The sequence below is a fragment of the Cavia porcellus genome, unplaced genomic scaffold (genome assembly GCF_034190915.1).
Source record: "Cavia porcellus strain 051 isolate PalLab524CR breed Dunkin Hartley unplaced genomic scaffold, mCavPor4.1 scaffold_6, whole genome shotgun sequence".
Lineage (NCBI taxonomy): Eukaryota > Metazoa > Chordata > Mammalia > Rodentia > Caviidae > Cavia > Cavia porcellus.
This window is the reverse complement of record NW_026947489.1, coordinates 3456602-3469747: the sequence shown is the minus strand read 5'-3', so window position 1 is coordinate 3469747 and position 13146 is coordinate 3456602. Positions and strand designations below refer to the sequence as shown.

Genomic DNA, 13146 nt, shown 5'->3' with positions numbered 1-13146 from the left:
AACATATAAAGAATTTAAAAACCATCAGGCCCCTCAAATTCAAAGACTCTCTCCAAAAATGGGCATCTGAGAAGAACATACAGTTCTCAGATGAAGATACACAAATGGCAAATAAATACATGAAATGTTCACCATCACTGGTCATTTGAGAAATACAAATTAAAACAGCACTGAGATTTCATCTCACTCCAGAAAGAATGCCTGTCATCAAGAAATCAACTGATAACAAGTGTTGGTGAGGCTGTGGGGAAAAAAAGAACACTGCTACTCTGTTGGTGGGAGTGCAGACTGGTGCAACCACTGTGAAAATCAGTATGGATATTCCTCAACTAGGATTAGAAGTTCCATTCAACCCAGCTGTTCCCTTCCTAGGTATTTTCCCAGAAAAACTTAAAAGGTCATGTTACAGAGATATATATGTTTATGGCAGAACAATTTATAATAGCTAAATCTTGGAAACAACCAAAATGCCCATCAACCGCAGAGTGAAAAAGATGTGGTACTTTATACAATAAAATATTACTCAGCTATAAAAAGGATGATATTGAGGCCTTTATAGGTAAATGGAGGCAACTGGAAACTATCATCATAAGTACAATAAATAAGAATCATATTTATAAATTCACATGTGTCTCTAGTGTAAAAAGTAAAACCGTAGGAGTGATAAAACCCAAAATGTATAATTGCTATTGTAAAAAAGAAAGGGAAGTGCTCTAAAGGATGTAACTGCGTGTATCTTTAAGTGTGTAAGATAGATGAGCACATTACTAAGTTTTTGTTGGATCATTGAACAGAATTGTTTGCGTTCTCACTGTTTGATTGTCCACTTTCTGTGCTTTAATTTTGTAACTTGAACAACTATTTTTAAGATGACAGAATGTAATTTATCAACTACTGATTTCTTAGCATTAATTTCTTTTGAAATTCTGTGTTGCTTCTATTCTTTTTTCTGTTTTGCTTTTTTTCTTTAAATAAAAAAATAAAAAAATAAAAAGAGACATTCTGCTTTGTTTTTGTGCATTTAGGTTTTACAGCTTATTTCCTCATTTTATCCCTGTGATCCATCTAGTGCTAATTCTGTGCAACTGTGTGAGATCATGCTCAACATCCGGGTTCTCCTTGTCTATTGAGAGTTGTTCTGATTCATGTGCCAGTAAATCTAAATTTCCTATCTGTTTTGTAACTGTAGCTTTAATTTTTTTCTGATTTTTTGTTGCTAGGGAATTAAAATATTCTGGAGCTAGAATTCTCAAGTTTGAATCACCGAAGCTTGCTTGCTATTATTAATGCATCAGTTTATACATAAGAGTTTTAATTCATCATCTTATTTCCCTTTTTCTTGAATTTCTGTCCATTATCTTATTGTGCAAGGTAGGAAATCTACTAATTTGCAAAATACAAGTACTGGTCAAATTCTACGTTTTTTTATTTAAAGAGAATAAAACGGAAAAAAGGGGTAGAAATAATACAGAATTTCAGAAAAATAAACAGTAGGAAATCACTAGTTGATAAGTTACATATTGTCATCTTAGAACTAGTCATTCAAGTTAAAAAATTAAAGCATACAAATTGATATTCAAATAAAGACACTGCAAGCAGTTCTGCTCAGTGATCCAACAAAGACTTAGTAATATGGTTATCAGTCCTACACACTTTTTTTTTATCTTAAAGAGGGTAAGATTAAACATGTCAAAACAGAACAAAACAGTTCATAATGAAACAATTTAAAGAAACACAGATTTCGAAGCAAGTCCACTGGAGATCTTCACTGTGTATCTTATTGTTTCTAGTTTTCTTCCAAATAGTTGTCCCCATCTTCACACACTGTGAATATATACTGAACATTATAGAACTAATCAAATCATTACAGGATGATGAAGACGTTTTAGGTCTTCAAGACTGACATTGGGGAAGTCAGTAACGACTACCATAATGTCTCTCATCACTTCGTAGTAGCTGTCCTTATCTTTACGTATGCTGAAACTGAACATAACAGGCTAGACTAATACCACTCTGAACAGTGAATAATAGTATTGCTAGATTTTAATTCATAATGCTACAGAATTAACATTGGGTTTCTTAGTGTCTCTTCTTCTTTAGAGTATCTGTTCATTACATTTTGAGCTGTAGCTTTGCCATTGTCCCGTGGAGACTGGTGTAAATTTGTTCTGGTTAGATTCAGTGGGTAAATGTGATGCCTTCACTACCAACTTTTAAGTTTGTTTCAGGATGAAGTTAATTGGATTTTCTCCTAGGTCTTGTTGAGCTTCATTATTGAGAGATATTTCTGGGGTCTATGAAACACCTCATGTATTCAAAGCATCTTCTTCACTCTGGATTTTGGAAACTCAAATTGTTGTTGCTCCTGTGTGATCTTGAAGGGTTTGTCTTTGCCTAAGTGCACAGATTCGTGCCCCATCCATGTGTGGACTGACATCAGCCCAAGACCCGCATACCGCTGAGCCATACTTCTGGAGCTCTGATTATGTGCCTGGTCAGAGCATCCGCTCCCTGCCCCCGAGCTCACAAGCCATCGCAGTCACTTTAGATCCCTTTCTGGAAGATCGCTTTGTGCAGAAAGCTCAGTGATCACAGGGTCCTCTCTTGAGCCATGGCTCCCCCAAGATCATAGAGGCCCTCAGTGGACTGTGCAGACAGCTGCTCCTGGGCTGGGAGCGCCCCCTGCACATCCGCCACATGCTCCTGAGTGACTGTGTGGGCTGACACAGGGAGACTGGATGCAGACTCTCAGCACATGCCATGTGCCGCTGTGGCTCGCTTCCCAATGTTCTTAAGTAGGACTAATTCTGGACTAAACAGAACTGATATTTTCAAACTTCCTGCTCCAAAATCTATAGGTGAACAAGTGGAGAAAAAAAATACAATAATCACAAATGTTTTTGCTTCACCCGAACGGCATATGCATATGAACACTGGAATTAGAAGGAAGCAGATACTTTGAGAGTAAAATGCACTTCTGGAGAGCTGGGACCAGACTCTCCTGGGCCTTGTCATGATGTGTCAGACACAGACAAGCTATGAATGGAGGAAAGGCTGTTTTTCTCACGGCTGCAGTTTCTCGGTTTGAGGAAACTGCAGCTTTTCTCATTCCAGGATCTTGGTAAGGGAAACTGCCAGGAGTGTGGTACCAGGGGGCAACAGCAACAATAAAGGTGCATAAGCTGAAAGTCACCTGATGTCCTTCCTTTCCAGTTAGTGCAAAAAGACGCAGGTGACGGGCGCATGGCTGAGCATCTCCCCTGCAGGAGCGCTCACTAAAATGCCCGTTTCTGTCTTCTCCTGGTGGCCCTCTGCACTGTGCCCCACTGCAACCCTAGGAGAAATGACCAGGCAGAACCTTCCCGGACCAGTCACTCTGCTGTGGTTGCTGCTGGACACAGATGACGCGGAAGCACTGGACAGGAGAAGCGTAAATGCAAAGTTCTGCGAGTCTGTGCTAGGGTTTATAACTATCATGCATACATTTACTTCTTCCAACTAAATGCAAGCACCAGTATCTGATATTGACTCCTTCAGTCCAGGTGGTATAATATGAAAGTTATATGTTCTTCATTTCTGCTCTGGGCACAACTAACTGGAATTACACCACAATAAATTAAAATTCTACCCTTATGTGGATAGAGGTTTTGCAACAGATACCAATGTGTCTTAAGAACCAAAGATATATGGCATTGTGTGACAGGTTTTGAAGGCAAAGAAATTCAATGTAAGCTCAAGATCTATTTGGTTTTCTCTCTGGATACATTGGTTCTCTAGGTATTCCACTTCAGCTCGGAGCTGTTCATTAACATTCTGCTTACAAGGCTTAGTTAAGCTCTGTAATTGGATTCTGTCCTGGGGAAGCTGGTTCAGCGATTGTGTTCTTAGGAACTTGGCACACATGAGTCCCTTTGCCTGTTGTCACTTTCGTTTTGAAGATTGGCATTGCCCATTCCTGCCATGGCATTCCTTCGGTCACAGTGCCTTTGGGTTTCCTGATATCTGGCTTTTTTCTTATTTTATGAATGGTTTTTATGTGAAGTCATTAGGATTGTCCCCAGAGAGAGGGAATTAGACTATTTTGATAGTAATAAAAGCCACAATAACAACTTATCTGTAAGAATGCATTTTATGAAGAGCACAGTGTGCAGAGCAGCTATGTGGAATATTGTAACATCAGTGTAGGCACTAAAAGTGTGGCAACAATTGAATCACCAAATTCCTCCTCCTCAATCCACATTTCCTGAGCATGACACGGTGACAACTGCCATCTTCTGTACAGTGGCTTCTGACCATGATCTCCAGAATTGTTTACCTTCAATCCTTGAGCTACGGTCTACTGCTGGGCGTGCTCGGTGCTGACAGCACTGTGCTAGGTGGACCCCGACCTGCCCAGGGAGCAGCAAAGCAGCTAAAGGAGGACTTGCTGAGACACCAAGTAAAGACGTGCATTGACACTTGTCACCCAGCAGAAGACCTGTCGCGATGCAAACACTGCTTTAGTGAGCATGAACCTTGACACTGATGGCCATACCCAAAAGGGAAACTGAGCTCTCAGCAAATTAGAGGCCAGGCTCTTGCAGCAACAGGGCACTTCTGTGGTCTGGAATCAAGCCCAAGAGCATTAAAATTCTGCAAGCTCAAACAATACCGAGCAGGGTGAAGTCTTCCTCTTCTTAGCATTTTCCATTTAGTTCTCAAAGTAATTCCATCAATGAACCATGTGGAAGGATGATATTGGACAAGTTTCACTCTTTCATTAATTTTTTACACACAATCACACACAAGAAAATAAAAAGCACAGCATGAGCCCTTTATTACTGGAAAGAACACATGTCAGTATATCACTCAAATCTGGAAACAGCTTCCTAGTGGACCCACATTTGTTAAAAATAGCTAGATGGTCTTCTAAGAAAGCCTTAATTTAACTGATACCAATCAGATAATAGTTATCCAAATCCCAAATCAATAAAAAGCTATTTTAGTATCCAGACACATAAATCATTCAGTAAAATACTTTTAGTATTCAAAATATAGCAGCCTACTTTTCCACTGTCAGCTATGAATGAGCTTTCAGGAGACCAATCCTCCTACTTAGAGCATGCAGAGAAGAGAAAATGTATGTGTGTGTGTGTGTGTGTGTGTGTCTGTGTGCACTCATGTGTGTGAGCATGCATGCGTGTGTGTGTGTGTGTGTGTGTGTGTGTGTGTGTGTGTGTGTGTGCATGTGTTTGAAGAGCTATTATTATGTCTAGGACTTCAGGGTCCAAAACCCTCAAAAGTGAATGAAGGAATCTGCAGAGCCTACAGTCTATGCGAGATTTTTCTGTTTCATTCATAGGTATTTCTTTAGGTCTGGGGCTGAACCCAGACCTTTTACTGAGCTATAACCTCAGCTCTTTCTTTCTTTCTTTCTTTCTTTCTTTCTTTCTTTCTTTCTTTCTTTCTTTCTTTCTTTTTCTTTCTTTCTTTCTTTCTTTCTTTCTTTCTTTCTTTCTTTCTTCCTTCCTTTCTTTCTTTTCTTTCAATTTTGAGACAGTCTCCCTAAGTTGCTAAGATTCCAGGTTGGATTTGCGTCTGTAATCCTCCTACCTCAGCCTCCTGAGTAAGTGGACCACAGCCACATTCTGCTATGCCTGGTCTGTCCACCGTTGGGCATGGCCCCAGGAAACTTCCAAATGCCTGGATATGCATCTTGATGTCAATAAATAAAGGGCTCAGGGGACATTAGAATGTTGTCCGAAGTGTTAGCAGGCTATTCATGGGGTGAGGGTGTGGCAAATACTGCCTGCATTTTTCTCAAAGCTAATCTTGGGAGCTGTTATGAAAATATTCAGTTCCTCAATTATTGGACGCAACGCATCTAGGATACCTGCCATGCTCTGTATTCCACAGTTTCCCTGGAGTTCTCAGGCCCAGTTAGCTACTGTGGTAACTGACAATGATATAAATTTTATTAGCTACTTTGCTTGTCATCACCAGTGCCCCTTGCATCCTCCAAATACATTACTTTTACCCTGATGTTTATCCCACTGTCTGCTTTAAGGCTGCCTAGTGGACGATTCATATGCTCTAGGAGGCAAAGGCTGCGGAGGTGAACAGAAAGCTGCTGCTGGGGGGCTGCAAAGAGCTCCCAGACATCGCACGGGGCTAATGAGATTTAAATAACTTGAGGGTCAGGATGACAAAGCAGCCAGCACCTGAGAGGCCAAGAGGGCTCGAGAACAGGAGAAGCACAGAAAAGTGATTCCAAGGACTTGGCCTGTTATTCACCTGCAGCACTCAGCGGTTCCCATGCAGGACAGGCCAAGAGGCAGAGAAACCACGCACAGAGCAAGTCCTGACAGGCTGAAGGCTAGGGAGAGCTGCCAGGGCTCTTAGTGCCCCAGGAGACAACATGGTGAGGGCGGAGCCAGGGAGAGGTGGAGATGCCCAGATCAGTGCGCTTGCGTTCACTGATGACCCTGGAGGAATGCAAACCAACAGAAAAGGAGACCCAGAAAGAGCAAAGACAAGGGAACTCAGCTGCGAGCTTGATTGTGGGAGCTGGATGGGAGGCTGTATGCTACCCTCCCGCTTCCTGCAGCAATCTAACAGATAGCCTCTGTGGTAGAAGCAATGTCAAATAGAAAATTTGCCACATTTAACACATTTACATTGTCTTCTTCCTAGGCAGAAGATTTTATCTAGTGTTGTGCTAACATGTTAGCCACAAGCCACATACGATCATTTATGTTTCAATATGTTGAAAGTCAATAAAATTAAACATTTGCATGTATCTAGTAGCTACCACATTAGACAGCATACATACTGAGATCTCCATTATCATGGAAAGTTTTATTGAACAAAATTGATCTGAAAATTTTACATTTAAAGAAACGTATCTAGCATTATCCAAAATTAGAAGCCATTCCAAGACCTATAACCAGTAAAAATAGTGATGAAAATGTGACAGTGGTGAACCTATGTAGGAGTTTAAGTCAAACAAACTTTAATATGCTGAAAGCATAGATTGATAAAGTAGAGAAGGATTTCAGAGAATTGAAATGTATACAAGAGAATTCAGTGGAAATTCAGGAACTGAAGAATTACAAAGATAAGTTAAGAATGCTAAATATGGGTCAAATAGCAGATGGAATGAAACGAAGAGGGAAATAGTTGCCAAGAAAATGCATCCGGAGGAAGGAGCCAGATGGGAGCACTGAGGGAAAAAACACAAGTACGAGAAAAGCAGAACAGACAAGACGTAAGACCAGGGCAAGATGGACGTCAGGGATGGTAACTGGGTCCTAGACACAGGAGAAACATGACTGTGGGGAGGCAGTGCGTGAGGAGGTGACGGCTGAAACCTTTCCAGAATCAGAAAAGAACTAAGCCATAGAATCACAAAATCTATAAAGGTCAATCAAAACAAAAGGCAAGCATACTGAGGCTTCAGAGTAAAACTTCTGGAAGTCAGACCGAAGAAAAACCTGCAAACACACCCTCAGAATGGACCGATCACAAAGGAGCAGTGAGACTGAGGGCGATTCTCATCAGGAACAGGGAAAAAAAGTGAAGAGACATCTTTAAAATAACGAACGGAGAGGCCAGAGATGTAGCTCCGTGGGGCCGCACCTACCTGGAGACCATGAGGTTCTGAGTTCAATTCCTAGGACTCAGAAAGAAAGAAAGAAAGAAAGAAAGAAAGAAAGAAAGAAAGAAAGAAAGAAAGAAAGAAAGAAAGAGAGTGCCAACAATGAAGTCTACACTCATGGGAAAATTCTTCACGTTGAGGAAAATCAAAATATATCAGACTATAACAAAAATAAAACTTAGAGAAATTGCACTAAGAGTTGTAATAAAAAGATCTTTCAGCAGACAGAAAATAACTGTTAAAAGAAACATGTTCATAGGAAAGAATTAAGAACCTCATCAATGGTAGATACGTTAAACCAAACGTGTACGGAATGCATAAAACATACTAATAAAACTAACACAATAATTTATGAAATTTAAGATGTAGATTTAAAATTAATGATAATTGCCTAGGAAGTAGAAAATAATATTTTGTATTAGATTATAAAGAATTTCTATTGTCATTTTTATGATAATAAAAGAATAGTATAACTGAATACCTATTTGATCATTTGCATAATGATGAAGTAGAGATAAATCCAATACATTTTTCGTATTTATTTTTTATTTTTCTCTTTATATTTTGACTTTCTCATATAAAATGTATTATGTTCAAGCTTGTGTATCTCATTAATTTCACTTAACTTTATATCAAAGTGCATCTGTTTTCCTACAAACAACTCAAATTTATTCTTCTTTATGGCAAAGTAGGATTCCAATGTGCACAAATACCACATTTCTTTTTCATCTGTTGATGGACACAGAGTTCACTTCCAAGATTTAGCTCTTATGAAACGTGCTACTATAAACACTATGATATAATGTCTCAATCTAACAAATCAATATTTAGAAGAGCTACTGGAGGAAAACTACAAAATTACAACTTTGATGAAATACCAAAGAAGATCTCACTAAGTGGAGATTGTCTTACAAACAGGAAAATTGTCAAGATGTTATTTAGAGCTATAGATTCAACAAAATACTAACCAAAATCTTAGCAGGTTATTTTATAAATATTGAGAAACTTGAAGACTACTTGGAGAGGAAAAGGAGAGGAGCACAATCAGAGGACCAACAGTGAGAACTTTGAATCCACAGAAATCAAGACTGTAGCTTTGGAGGGAAAATAGATTAAGTAGATACAGGGAACAGAATATAAAATAGGCTATAAATAGACCCACTCAAATGAGCAAGTGTGGTCCACTGATTTTTAATTAAAGAGCAAAGATATTTCAATGGAAAAACATAGTCTTTTCCATAAATGCTGCTGAAATAATTGACATTCGCATGCAAAACATAATTCTTACACCTTTGCAAACATTAACTCAGAATGGATCATAGATCTAAATGTGTAATGAAAATATACAAACTTCTACAAGAGAGGAAGAAGTATAGAAGACCTGATATTTAGTGTGGACTTTTTAGCTATACACAAAAAGCACACTCCATGAAGAAGAAAAATGTAATTTGGATTTCACTGAAGTTAAATGCTTCAGGCCCATGAAAGACATTGCTAAGAAAATGAAAAGACACAGCACAAATTGAGAAAAAAAAATCTTTGCAAAAGTGTATTTTGTAAAGTTCCGATATCCATAATATTAAAATGTCTTTAATTTCAAAAGCAGGAAAATAAATGCCCAATGAAACATGGGCAAAAGTCTTGCACAGCTGTCTCACCAAAGAAGATATACAGATAGCAGCTAAGCACATTAAAAGGTGTTCAGTGCTAAGTATTCTCAGAGAATTGTAAATTAAAATGATAATGAGTGGTCACTGCAGATCTCCTAGGGTGGTGAGATCCAAACCCTGAGAACCCTCAGTGCTGGCAGCACATGGGCCAGCAGAAGCTCTGGCTCGTGACAGGTTGAAATGTGCAGTAGTCCTGTCATGGTGGGAGACAGATTGGTTGGTTTGTTTTTTTTTTTACAAAACAGAACATAATCTTATCACTGTAGCCAGCAGTCACTTTCTTTTGAGTTCTGAACTTAGGACCATGCAAAATTCTGCACAAGAACATATATGGTAGCTTTCTCCATAACTACCAAAGCTTGAAAGCAGCTAAGATGCCCTTTACTGTGTGAATGCCTAAAACAAGCGGGTATATCCGTATGACGGAAGGGTATTCAGAGGTAAAAAGGGATGAGAAGCCATGGTAGAAAAAGACACGTGACACCTTAAAGCTCAGGGAACGAACCCAGTCTAAGTGGTAAAAACCGCAATTCAGAGTACAGGCGAATGACATTCTGAAACAGGCAACACGATTAAAGTAGTAAAAAGACCAGTTTGTTTGACAGGGTCAGAGAGGGAGAAGGACAGATGAGGAGAACTGGGATGCGCAATGGTTACTCACTACGCTAAGAGTGGTAGACAGAGGTCAATCCACATTTGTCAAAACTCGTAAAATAGATGACCACGAAGCGAACCCTGATGCAAACTGAGGACTTCGGTCAGTAATCAGTAATAAAACCCAGAGCAACATCATGAGTGCACAGAGAGGGGACATTTGCTCCACCAAGCGTGTTACTGACATCAGTGCACGTAAACAGTGGCCTGGGCACTCTGGGATCCTTTCATCAAGGAACGAGCTGGCTGAAGGCAGATGTGGGTACTGACAGGCACTGGCCTGCCTCAGTGTAAGAAGAGGCATCCAGTCCGACCTTCATCTCTGGATTAGCAGTGAAGTATTTCCTGATATTCACATGCCAAATTTTAACAGTCTGTTAGCAACAAGAGAGAGTCTTGGTCATCTCGTCCTGCTAAGGCACAGCCTCTTCTAGAGAGGAGCAGTGAGAAATGCAGATCATTCACATTGATCACAGCCTCTAGAATAACTGCAGCTGGAGGGGGTGACTTGACCAAACATCCCTTGTGGTGCATCTCCCCAGAGGTCGTGGTCATTAAGGATCCTCCAGAGCCTAAGCTAGACTCGATTTAGTGGGAGAAGCAAGTGGGGCTCTGTGGTGCAGAACACAGCTGCGGGTGTAACTGGCACTGCTGGTCCTTGGTGCTCAGGTGCAGCTGGGAACAGGTGCGGCCTTCAGAAGCCTGCACAGGTGCTACTGTCCTGCAAGTTCCCGGGCCACTGCGCCCCTCACCAGGCAGGCCGTGGTGCAGCTGTGTCTCCTTGGTTCTAGGTGGGTGCTTTTCAGCCTGCAGTTCACGTCACAGAGCCCGCTGGACCGGTAGAGCCATCCTGGAAACACGCTTTTTGTCATCTTCCTCGCCTGTGGCTTCCTGCTCCTTCACCCTCCCAGCCTTCATCTTGGGAAGAGTCTGGCTTCTGGGACCCATCCAGGGAGGCTGGGGAGGGGAGTCTGCTGTGGGGTGAGGAAAAGCTCCCGCGGTGACCTAACACTGGAATTCTGAGCTGGCTAGTGATTTCGTGGGTTGTTTAGTTGGGATACTGGTGCACTGTAATTATGACTGCACAAATTTTAATAAAGTACAGGTTTAATTGCACCCATGTCCTTTCATCATAAGAACTTGCGCTAAGCAACTATTTAAACGAGTAAATAAAATTATATATATGCTGTAAATAATGAAGTAGGTTTAAAATCTATTTGATAATGTATTTATTGAATTATGATTAATATAAATTATTTTATTGTTGGATTGTTCAGTTAGCTATAGATTATATAACAGATTATTATTATAGATTATTAATTTTACAAAAGATATGAAATTATTACTTCAGTTTATAATGCAATAATTAGAATCTAAGTATATGGAAAAGTGAGAGAGAGGAAAGGAAGGAAAAAGAGAAGGAAAAAAGAAAGAAAATGCTTAGCACTTTACAGAGAAGTTTCAAACATTAACGAATAGACCAGCAGAGGACGAACTTTGTCTTATATGCAAACTGATTGGTTCAAAAACTGGGCATGGTTCAAAAGCTGGAGAAGCAACATTTGAGAGGCTGTGTTGTAACTTAGTCTTTTAAAATTAAACAGAATTGTTAGATGGTTAGTTTCCTTTAAAAAATGTGACTTCAGAAGATTTGCTGCAAGATTTTGTTGTCGGAGTCATTTCTTGCCCAGAGAATATCAGTTTGAAAACATGATTTTATACATAGCGCACTATGTAGCTATTTCCCCCGACAATCTACAGTGGGTGGAGACCTGTAGTAAATGTAAATAATGTGTATTTTCTTTTCCCAAGTCCTCTACTGAGCATTTGTGTAATAACGGAAACCTAAAATGTCTGGGATAGATGTCTTTCCAAATATGTAAAACATCCTGAGGCTTCTTCCAGTGCCAAACTACTCAGAGGAAGACAGAGGAAGTCCAGCATCAGAGGCCCAGTTAGACTCAATAAAAATTTCATTTTAAATTATGGAAAAATATAAGCTAAGCTAAGGTGACACTTACACAATTATTATGTTTATTTTCTACATAACCCTTACAATGATTTTGACAGATGTTTGAAATACACATAAAAAAGGGGAAGTTAAATTAGAAGGTCACATTATAATGACAATACTTTTAGCATTGGTAAAAGACATAAATATTAATCAGAAAATACAGGTGTATCACAGACTCACCTAGTTTCATAAATAGCATAAAGTTTTCCATGTTCCTTGACTGCATTCCTGAAAAACATGCAAAGAAGGATAAAAAGTAAGCATCAAAATTATAGTTAAGTTCTGAAATTCCTTTGATAACCATATTGCCAAGTTGTGTTTATTTGATAAAATACTAAATACTTCCACTAGAATTTTACCAAATCCAAAACACAATATTAAAGAAATGTGCACACAGTTTTGAAATTAACACATATAACATGTAGACTCTGGTTCCTGCTTCGAGTGGAACTAAACTTGTACTGAACCACTGGTTAAATTCTAGGGAACAAGACAGAAAAACAAATAATAAAGAGGCATAATTCAAACAGTGACAGAGTCAGTGAAAAAATAAATTTATTTCCTTGTATATCTCTTTGCTTGATTTTATTTTTGATCTTTTGTTGAAATTTGCCATTGAGACTCTGCTAGATTATTTTAGCTAATTTTCTCTCCACTATTCAGACTGAATATACAGATGTCAACCATCTACCATGTATCAAAGCCCATTTTTGCAGATTTAAGTTATTTTAAGTATTTTACTCTGTGATGCTATTATAAATGGAATTTAAATTTCATTTTAAATTGTTCATTTTTATAGCACAGAGTTACAATTGATTTTTATCTTGTTTCTTGCAACCTTACTAAACTGGTTTACTAGTTCTAATCTGTTTTAGTCATAATCTGCATAATTGTATATATAATTATAATCTGTAATATATAATTTAATTAACACATATACTATCGTCTCATCTACAAATTGAGTTTATTTGGGTACTCTCCGATCTGTGTGCCCTGTGTTTCTTTTCCTGGCGTATTGCTGTCACTTGGACCATGCTTGAGTAGAAGTGTCAATAGCAGATATTCTTGTTTTACTTCTAATCCTAGAGTAAAGATGAACAATCTTTCATCATTAAATATGATGTTATCTGTAACACTTGTAAATTTTCTTTGTCAAGTTCAAAATTTGGCTG

General features: G+C 39.0%; 1 protein-coding gene across 1 annotated transcript in view; it reads right to left on the bottom strand.

Annotated features, from left to right (window-relative positions):
* The window catches only part of Gabrb3 (gamma-aminobutyric acid type A receptor subunit beta3), a 236249-nt gene extending 224070 nt beyond the window's left edge, over nucleotides 1–12179 (bottom strand). Inside the window, exon 1 of the mRNA XM_063249825.1 lies at nucleotides 12155–12179. The gene's annotated coding sequence lies outside the window, so the exon portion shown is untranslated. The remainder of the gene's footprint in view (nucleotides 1–12154) is intronic.
* Nucleotides 12180–13146: the final 967 nt, after the last annotated feature.